General features: G+C 34.9%; 1 pseudogene; it reads left to right on the forward strand.

Annotated features, from left to right (window-relative positions):
• The first annotated feature begins 3,299 nt into the window (after positions 1 to 3,299).
• Positions 3,300 to 9,578, forward strand: LOC149904810 (uncharacterized; annotated as a pseudogene).
• Positions 9,579 to 10,110: the final 532 nt, after the last annotated feature.

The raw sequence follows: 10,110 nt of genomic DNA on the forward strand, positions 1-10,110 counted from the left end.
GTGAATGTGAATGTGAATGTGAATGTGAATGTGAATGTGAATGTGAATGTGAATGTGAATGTGAATGTGAATGTGAATGTGAATGTGAATGTGAATGTGAATGTGAATGTGAATGTGAATGTGAATGTGAATGTGAATGTGAATGTGAATGTGAATGTGAATGTGAATGTGAATGTGAATGTGAATGTGAATGTGAATGTGAATGTGAATGTGAATGTGAATGTGAATGTGAATGTGAATGTGAATGTGAATGTGAATGTGAATGTGAATGTGAATGTGAACATACACAAACACAAACACGGACAGCGAACAGCGAACAGCGTACAGCGAACAGCGAACAGCGAACAGCGAACAGCGAACAGCGAACAGCGAACAGCGAACAGCGAACAGCGAACAGCGAACAGCGAACAGCGAACAGCGAACAGCGAACAGCGAACAGCGACAGCGACTGCAAACAGCGAACAGCGAACAGCGAACAGCGAACAGCGAACAGCGACAGCGACTGCAAACAGCGAACAGCGAACAGCGAACAGCGAACAGCGAACAACGAACAACGAACAACGAACAACGAACAACGAACAACGAACAGCGAACAGCGAACAGCGAACAGCGAACAGCGAACAGCGAACAGCGAACAGCGAACAGCGAACAGCGAACAGCGAACAGCGAACAGCGAACAGCGAACAGCGAACAGCGAACAGCGAACAGCGAACAGCGAACAGCGAACAGCGAACAGCGAACAGCAGACTGCAAACAGTGAATGTGAATGTGAATGTGAATGTGAATGTGAATGTGAATGTGAATGTGAATGTGAATGTGAATGTGAATGTGAATGTGAATGTGAATGTGAATGTGAATGTGAATGTGAATGTGAATGTGAATGTGAATGTGAATGTGAATGTGAATGTGAATGTGAATGTGAATGTGAATGTGAATGTGAATGTGAATGTGAATGTGAATGTGAATGTGAATGTGAATGTGAATGTGAATGTGAATGTGAATGTGAATGTGAATGTGAATGTGAATGTGAATGTGAATGTGAATGTGAATGTGAATGTGAATGTGAATGTGAATGTGAATGTGAATGTGAATGTGAATGTGAATGTGAATGTGAATGTGAATGTGAATGTGAATGTGAATGTGAATGTGAACATACACAAACACAAACACGGACAGCGAACAGCGAACAGCGAACAGCGAACAGCGAACAGCGAACAGCGAACAGCGAACAGCGAACAGCGAACAGCGAACAGCGAACAGCGACAGCGAACAGCGAACAGCGAACAGCGAACAGCGAACAGCGACAGCGATCAGCGACCAGCGAACAGCGAACAGCGAACAGCGAACAGCGAACAGCGAACAGCGAACAGCGAACAGCGAACAGCGAACAGCGAACAGCGAACAGCGACAGCGACAGCGAACAGCGAACAGCGAACAGCGAACAGCGAACAGCGAAGAGCGAACAGCGAACAGCGAACAGCGAACAGGGAACTGCGAACAGCTAACAGCTAACAGCGAACAGCGAACAGCGAACAGCGAACAGAGAACAGCGAACAGCGAACAGCGAACAGCGAACAGCGAACAGCGAACAGCGAACAACGAACAACGAACAACGAACAACGGACAACGAACAACGGTGAATGTGAATGTGATTGTGAATGTGAATGTGAATGTTGAATGTGAATGTTGAATGTGAATGTGAATGTGAATGTGAATGTGAACATACACAAACACAAACACAAACACGAACACGAAAACGAACAACGAACAGCGAACAGCGAACAGCGGCCAGCGAACAGCGAACAGCGAACAGCTAACAGCGAACAGCGAACAGCGAACAGCGAACAGCGAACAGCGAACAGCGAACAGCGAACAGCGAAAAGCGAACAGCGAACAGCGAACAGCGAACAACGGACAACGAACAACGGTGAACTTTTAACACTTCCACATTCTCTTCATGCTTTTACTGCAATTATTAATACATCTCTCTCTTCTTCACTTTTCCCATCGCTGTGGAAGACAGCCCTGGTGCGGCCCATACCAAAAAACAACAATCCCACTGCCCTCAAGGACCTTAGGCCAATCAGTTTCTTCCTTACCTCTCCAAGATCTTAGAGCGAGTTGTCTACAACCAAGTCACAAAGTACTGGGAATCAAATAATATCTTACCGGAGTACCAGTAAGGTTTTAGAAAACTTCGTAGTACCTGCACTGCATTGATTGATGTTGTGGATAATTTGCTCTCTGCACGCGACAATTCAATTACTCAAACTCAAACTCGAACTCAAACTCAAACTCAATCTCAAACTCAAACTCAAATTAAAACTCAAACTCAAACTCAACCTCAATCTCAAACTCGAACTCGAACACGAACACGATCACGATGTAAGGGATCCTCGGGAGAGGATTGAAACTAGGACTGCTGAATGAATACTGTATATTTGAAATAAAACATGCCTTTTTTAATAGCTACAAAACTAGGTTACACGCTTGTTACACGTGTATTATAGTTAATAATATTAAGATGTTTGTTAAAAAAAGTTAAGTTTTGCTTCTGATTTTTATAGCATTTGCATTCAATAAAACTAAAAATGAAAAATAAACATTAATTCGTATTAATCTATATATTTGACTATTTTACTCCTGACAACACTGACATCTCTGCTTGATAAAGACCGGTACTCGGTAGTGAACGATTTATCTTTTTTTTCAAAGATTTGTTTTCCCATAGAATCAGAAGTCAATATTTTACAAATAATTATTAAAATTAACATAATGAATCCATACTAATATTTTAAATGCGAAAGTAACTCTGTCTGTCTGTCTGTTACTCAATCACGCCTTAACTATTGAACCAATATACTTAAATTATCCCGGGAAATAGGATAGGTTTTATCCCGGAAATCCCACAGGAACGGGAACTATGCGGGTTTTTCTTTGACTGCGCGGGCGAAGCTGCGGGTGGAAAGCTAGTTTTAAATATATGTATTATGATTTCTGTAACAGTTAGGCCCAGTTTCGCCATTCTCCTTTCAGTCTTTAGCTTTTTCTTATAATTGAGAAGAATCTTTTTTTTACATATTTTGTGCATTACAAAATTGATTTAGTATTTGGACAAAACTCTTTAGAAAGTTTAAGACTACTGGCCGATATTTCTTTCAATAATGAAAATCACATGTCACTTGACAGTACTGTTGTGGTACTGTTTAATTATTAGCCAAGGTTTTAGCTAGCTTTTAAGCACAAATTACGTATAATAGATATTTTATCCTTAAAATCTTGAAATATAAAAAAAAACAATGCCGCACTCAAGTTCGTCTATAGAACCAGAAGAACTTTCCATCCATGAGATGCTGGTACAGCCAGTATTTTCATCTTCTTCAGAGGAACCACCGAGAGAGGAATGGTCGTCCCTTATAGCCATTACTATTGAAGATCCTCCAAAAATGGCGCTATACAAAGATGGCCTTTATAACCCTGGTAGTGGAGAAATTTGCACCAAATATATACCGATGTCTGCGAGTTCAATTTTGATTCATCCTTACTACAATTACCCGGGAATTAAAGATCCTGGAGTTTTGCGGGCTTTACTCGATCCAGGTCAGTATTGTCCATTAAATGACTTGCTTTTTATTAAACTTTAGATGATAATACTCGTTTATACTTTACATTTTTGGCCGTCGCCTCCAACGCGTGAACGTAGAACCGAAGGATCCTGTCTAAGTCTGGCAGGAAACAGAAGGCTGATCATTAATCCATACTAATATTATAAATGCGAAAGTAACTCTGTCTGTCTGTCTGTTACTCAATCACGCCTAAACTACTGAACCAATTTTTATGAAATTTGGTATGGAGATATTTTGATACCCGAGAAAGGACATAGGCTACTTTTTATCCCGGGAAAATAACGCGATCCCGAAATCCCACGGGAACGGGAACTATGCGGGTTTTTCTTTGACTGCGCGGTTGAAGTCGCGGGCGGAAACCTAGTATGTCCATAAAGAAAAGCGATTAGTGAAACAGTTGCATCATACATCTGCCCCATACACGGTAATTCACATTTTTGAATGTTATATTATTTTTTATATATTGCAGAAGAACAAAAGTATTATCCAACCGATGGTCAAGAATTATATTTAGACGAATGTGAGAAAATGAAGGTTATCCCCGTGAGACCATTTTGGCGTGGATTACTGGAACGATCTATTGATTTAAAAGTTATTGATTCCCATATTATATTCATAACTAGCGGTCCGCCCCGGCTTCGCCCGTGGTACATGTTTACGTTTTCTCTACATAAGAACCATCCTCGTACTTCAAGGAATATAATAAAAAAAGAATTATCGAAATCGGTTCAGCCGTTCTCGAGTTATGCGCTTACCAACACATTTTGCGATTCATTTTTATATATAAAGAATGCAGAATATACTGGATATAGTTTGATATAATATTATGACCACCAAACCTTAATTTTTTGATTTGGAGTTACTTTATTTTTTATTTTTGGAATTTTCAGTTTTATCTGATGATCGATTTCTTGTGTTACAGATATTAAACATGCTTTACCTGTTATGACTAATATTAATTATATCTTTAGTATCTTCAAAATTAATCTCGTATTTGCATTTCTGAAAAAGCAATGAATTTCAGAAAGTATTTTTTCAATTGTAGTAGTATCTATTATGTTACTAAGAACTAAGTAATACCATAGATTTTTAATCTTTGTTAACTATTATTCTTAATCTTCATCTCTGTATTTTTATAGTATTATGGAGTGAATCCAATCGGTATGCGGGCGATGTGCAAGGCGCTATACTACAATAACAACGTGGTACGCCTGGATCTATCTTCAAATTTTCTGGACAATGATGCCTGCTACCACCTGGGTCAATTAATAGCTGAGAATACGGTTCTCCAGGAACTTGTGTTGTGTGGATGCAGGTAATTTTATTGCAATTCGAAGAACTTGAATATTGTATTTAGCTAGCAAACACCCACGATTTCGTCCACGTTATATCGGAGATGCAAATAATACTTAATATAATAATATATTGAAATCGCAGACGCAAAATCTATACATTTGTTCAATTATATTATACTTTATAAATGAAGATCAAATCCTGTGTTGGTAACCTAAGATAGGCACATGAAACAGCACAATTTGCCAAATATTTAATGGTTATATTCTTTTAATTTTTTGTTTTGTATTTTGCTGTGTGTACAAAACAAATCTTAGAATGAATTCCCTAATTTTTAACGCATATAAAAGAGATAGATAATAAATGTATAGATTTATGTGTAGTGCTGTTTTACTACTCTCAATATTTTGTTTATATCATAGGATACAATGTAGCGGAGTAAGAAGAATTGTTGCCAAGCTTTACGGTCGCAGTTTAGATTTGCTGGATTTATCTCGAAATCAACTTGGGGACAAAGGATTTGAATACGTTGCTGAGCAATTGTTTAAAGGAGCTGTGATTAAAAGGTTATTGATGTGTGATTAAAAGTGAGAGAACATAGCATACGCAATGAATATTATAGGTACATACAACAAAGGCAAAATTAGCTAACTTTGTTAAATAGTAATTTTAACAAAGTTAGTAAATTAGAATATTGAACGATTAAAGACTGCGATACAAGATTTCGATCAAATATTATTAATAGTATTGTAGTATATTAATGTGTATTAAAAGTATTGTAAGCTATTATTTACTTTTACTGTTTTCTTTATTTTCAATTTCTGATTAATGAGATCTTTTTCAGATTAAATTTGAGCTTTAATGAATTAGGAATGGAATCCGCTTTGTCATTCGCAAGAGCTATTGAAGGAAACAATACAATTAGCCATCTCGATTTATCCTGGAATCAATTATCCACTTTGAAAGGTTTTTGTTGAAATACTTATAAAAACTACATAGTTTTTTTGGTACTAACGTTATATTTATTTTTAATTGAATAAGACTAACATTTGTATCATCTGCTAAGACCATTACGCAAAAAAGTCAATGAAATCCTTCAATACGCATTCGAAAAAAACTAAAATCAACCTCTCCACGTTTTAAAAAGCAAAACATAAAAATCCTGACATAAATAGACAATAAACCACGAACACTCGCCAACTAAAAAAGCTCTTCAACTAGAATACGTCAGTTGGACTAACATTTAATAACTTGTATAGTGTATACGGAGCTCTTCAGCTCTTGTGTGGAAAATAAAGTCGGGAACGTTCCCGTAAATATTTATGTGGTATAGAATGAAATGGATGGTGCCACATCGCCTGGCTGTATTTAGGAAGCTCAAATAAAGAGGCTGAACGTACTGACATTAGCATTGTATTTTAGCTTGACCTAACAATGTGGTTCTTTTAAAATCAGGTTCAATGTATTTTCAAGTATATCTCTGGACGTACTTCAGTGCCATCTAGTTCTCTACTTACGCTTGGTTTATACTATGAAATATACTTCTTCAAGTATACCTTAAATATTTTCCGAATATATCGATATTTAAAACACTACATGATGTATTGAATACCCATAACTAGCAAAACTATATTAGCATTACTAGCATTTAGTAACCTCTACAGAATAATGTTCTTGGAAGACGGTCATCTTTTGTTTACGATTACCCTAAGCAATTCGACTTCTCAGACTATTACTTTACCCAATAACGTTTACCATTATATCATTATTATGAAACGATACATTGAAGAACGTTTTCAAGTCAATGGATATACTATGCACGTTGCTCTAACGCGTACACAAAGGGGACTAAACAATGTAATTATACTGGCATATGAAGCTTAGTATCAAAATACAGACGAGACAAGGGCCCGATATATTGTTAGATTAACGTCCCATGTTTGCAAAGACAAACGCGTAGGACACTTTGTTGTTAATATTATCTATACACAATAATAAAGATGTTCTAAATGGAATATATTATAACAGTGATAATGTAAATATGTGCAGATAAAATGAAAAATCAAGTAAATTTTTTAAACACTCACTTACAATCGAATCTCAAACTTTTGTTTTTAAGTTTTAGGCTTGAGTCAACTTATAACTTGTTAATAAAATTTCATAAATACTTTTTTCAGGTCCCACTGAGCTTATGGAAAAACTGGGGGAAAATAAATTTCTCGTTGAACTAAATGTCTCATGGAATGCCCTCAAAATCGCTAAACCCTTACGGAAACTCCTTTCCGCACCTTCTCTTAGGATACTTGATTTAAGTAATAACAAGTAAGGAAATCTTCACCAACTCATACCACTTGTTGTTATCAGCCTTTCGACTTTTAGATTCAAATCATTTATAAATTATATGTGCGCTAAAAAATATTTTCCTGTGAAAAATTGCAAACAATATTATTTTAATCATCGGGTCAAACCTCATATCCACCATTCAATACTTCCAATTACTTACCATTGCGCCGTTAGTACAATAATTGTAATTAAAATAATTTTATAAAAATTATTAAATCGCTTTTCTCATTACGTGAAAATTCAATTCAATAATGATCTCATTGGAGCGAACGACCACGAAAACAAAATATATATTTTTTTATTTAAACTTATATAATTTTTAGACTGCCACGAACTGCTCCCAAGTTATTAGGAGTATCTCTCGTTAAAGCAAGAAGGCTTGATACTCTCGATGTATCAAATAATCCCTTTACACCAGACGATGCGTTGACTCTTTTAAGAGCTTTGGAGAAGAAAAAAGTTCGACTAAACAATCTGATTATGGATAATATTGCTGTGGCCAAAGAGTTTGTAGAGGTGATGTTTATCTTGAAAATTTGTGTTCCTGAACTGAATTTATTCATTAGAATACTAAATAGACGCAGAGTTTTTTTATAAAGTTGTCCAATATAGCGGGGTTATTGAAAAATTGTTTGTTGCATAGTTTTTGTTTTTGTTTTTTTTACGTTATAAAAGAAATAACTTTGGATTAGCATTGTTTCATTTTCGCAATTGAACTCTACCATGTTTTTAATTTTCATCATATTTTTTTTAGGAATGTAAGAGAATTTTAAAACATGATTACCGGAAGAATACCAATATTACATACGGGAATATTTTGTACAACTATGCCTTATCAACTGCAGATATGAGACTTATCATTATGAAAAGACTGGACTTTCTCACAAAAAGACCGGGAAAGAAAGCAAAATTGGATATTGCGTTAGTTGTGTTAAAGTTTTTAACGTTCGTAACGCAGTATAATATAAATTTATCGAGACTTATTTATTTTCGAACTTTAAAATATTAATTAATAATATAAATTCATGAGTCTTAGCGCCGATTTTTCAATGCTTGGATAAAACTTATCCGTCCAATAAAGTATTACACGATAATATTAAAATGTCACGTAAACTGTCAAATACGGGCAATTAGAATACGTTTTTAAAATGGTAGTTTTATACATTATTCGACGAATAAGTTTTATCCAAGCATTGAAAAATTGGCCCTTAGACTCATTCCACATAATAAAATAATTAATCACATTAAATTTTCATTTTCATTAGATTGTACTTTCTTGAAAAACGAAAAACATTAGAAACAATGCAACCACGTGCAAATACTTCGTGATTTGAAAGCAGCTGGAGCTAATGTTGATGAAGACCTGATTAATCATTTGGCGGAGAGCTTTCCTGGGCCCATGACTGATAAAGGAGCTAATACTGTTAAACTGGATCGTAAGAAATTATTAATTATAGAATTATTGGATGAATACATTTTAAATGTGTAAAAATAGATAGTAAAAAAAGTTAGTTGCTAGTTTCGTGCACCAGTGTCCTGTCAAGTTAAAGAACCTTTAAAAAAAGGTTTATTTTTTTCTTTTGTACAAAAAACAATACTATTCCTAAGCGGCTAGTTATTAATTATCCATGTTTAATAGATTCTACTTTAAGTAACAAGCCAGCAAATATTAATTTTAATATCTATAAAAGGCAACAATGTAACTTCTAAAAACGGGTCACTTCATTATATTATGAGATAACTCATTAAATTCGAGGGGCAATTTTGACATAATTCACATCGAAACAAATTTAAACAATTAGGCGCAATAAAAACAACGAAACGAGGTCATTATTTTAGCAATTTTCACTTTATCGCAAATTCATTTCCATGAATAATAACGTGGACTTTTTATTAAATTACGTTTTTTGTTAGAGGCGTAATGCATGGGGTTTTTAATTTGTTATAACTTATGATACATGGTTTTATTTTACCGGCTAGACTATGTACATACAACTAATACAATAAATAACACGAGGAACGTTTAAGTTTTAGAATGTGGATACGATTCCATTATTAGAAAAGCTTTCGTGGTGTTAACATTTTGTTTTTTGTTTTATAATGGGATCGTATTATTGTGTGTATTTTAACTCTATTAATATAAATTATCAATCAGAATTTAAACGCAACAATAATTAAAATTCTCAACTTTCAGGTGTAGTTGACATGATTCAAAGACTTTGGCCAGATAGAAAATTACCCCCCACTCCACCCCCTGAACCAGAACAGCCTGAGGTGCTTAAAAAGAAGGGGAATAAAGGAAAAAAGAAGAAATAATATAAGACCAACGATGGCTGAAAATCGTACAGAAGAAAACGATTAGTGAAGATAGAAGATTTGTAAAAACTAATGGAATGGCAACTAGACTTTTTATTTTAACATTTCTTACTTCAGTACCTTCTTCAATATGAATAGGTATATTTTAAGTTTCATGTTTTTAACAAATAAGTTAAAAGAAATATACTAATTTCAAAATTATCTGTCTATTTCTGCTTTCATCCGTCACACGCTAAACATTTCAATATAAAATATACCCTTTAAAAAGATAGTATTTTATACAAACCAGCTACCAGACGGACTAATTTTCTGTGCACCACTTTACGGCGTTAACAAAAGTAAAACAAGAATTAATATAAGTGTATAAATTTTTAACGATTCACTATAAATGCTGGCAAGGAGTCGGGTACTGTAGGTAATTATACTGCAAAAAGTCGGACTAATCTGCAGCAGGCTTCAATTAGCAGAACGATGTTCTTGTTCTTAGAAGAGGGACATTTATACAGTTTTTGTGTCTGTAAATATGTAATTA

The sequence above is a fragment of the Colias eurytheme genome, chromosome 11 (genome assembly GCF_061535395.1).
Source record: "Colias eurytheme isolate Ceu_HAF_F1 chromosome 11, ilColEury1 Martin Lab GWU primary, whole genome shotgun sequence".
Taxonomy (NCBI): domain Eukaryota; kingdom Metazoa; phylum Arthropoda; class Insecta; order Lepidoptera; family Pieridae; genus Colias; species Colias eurytheme.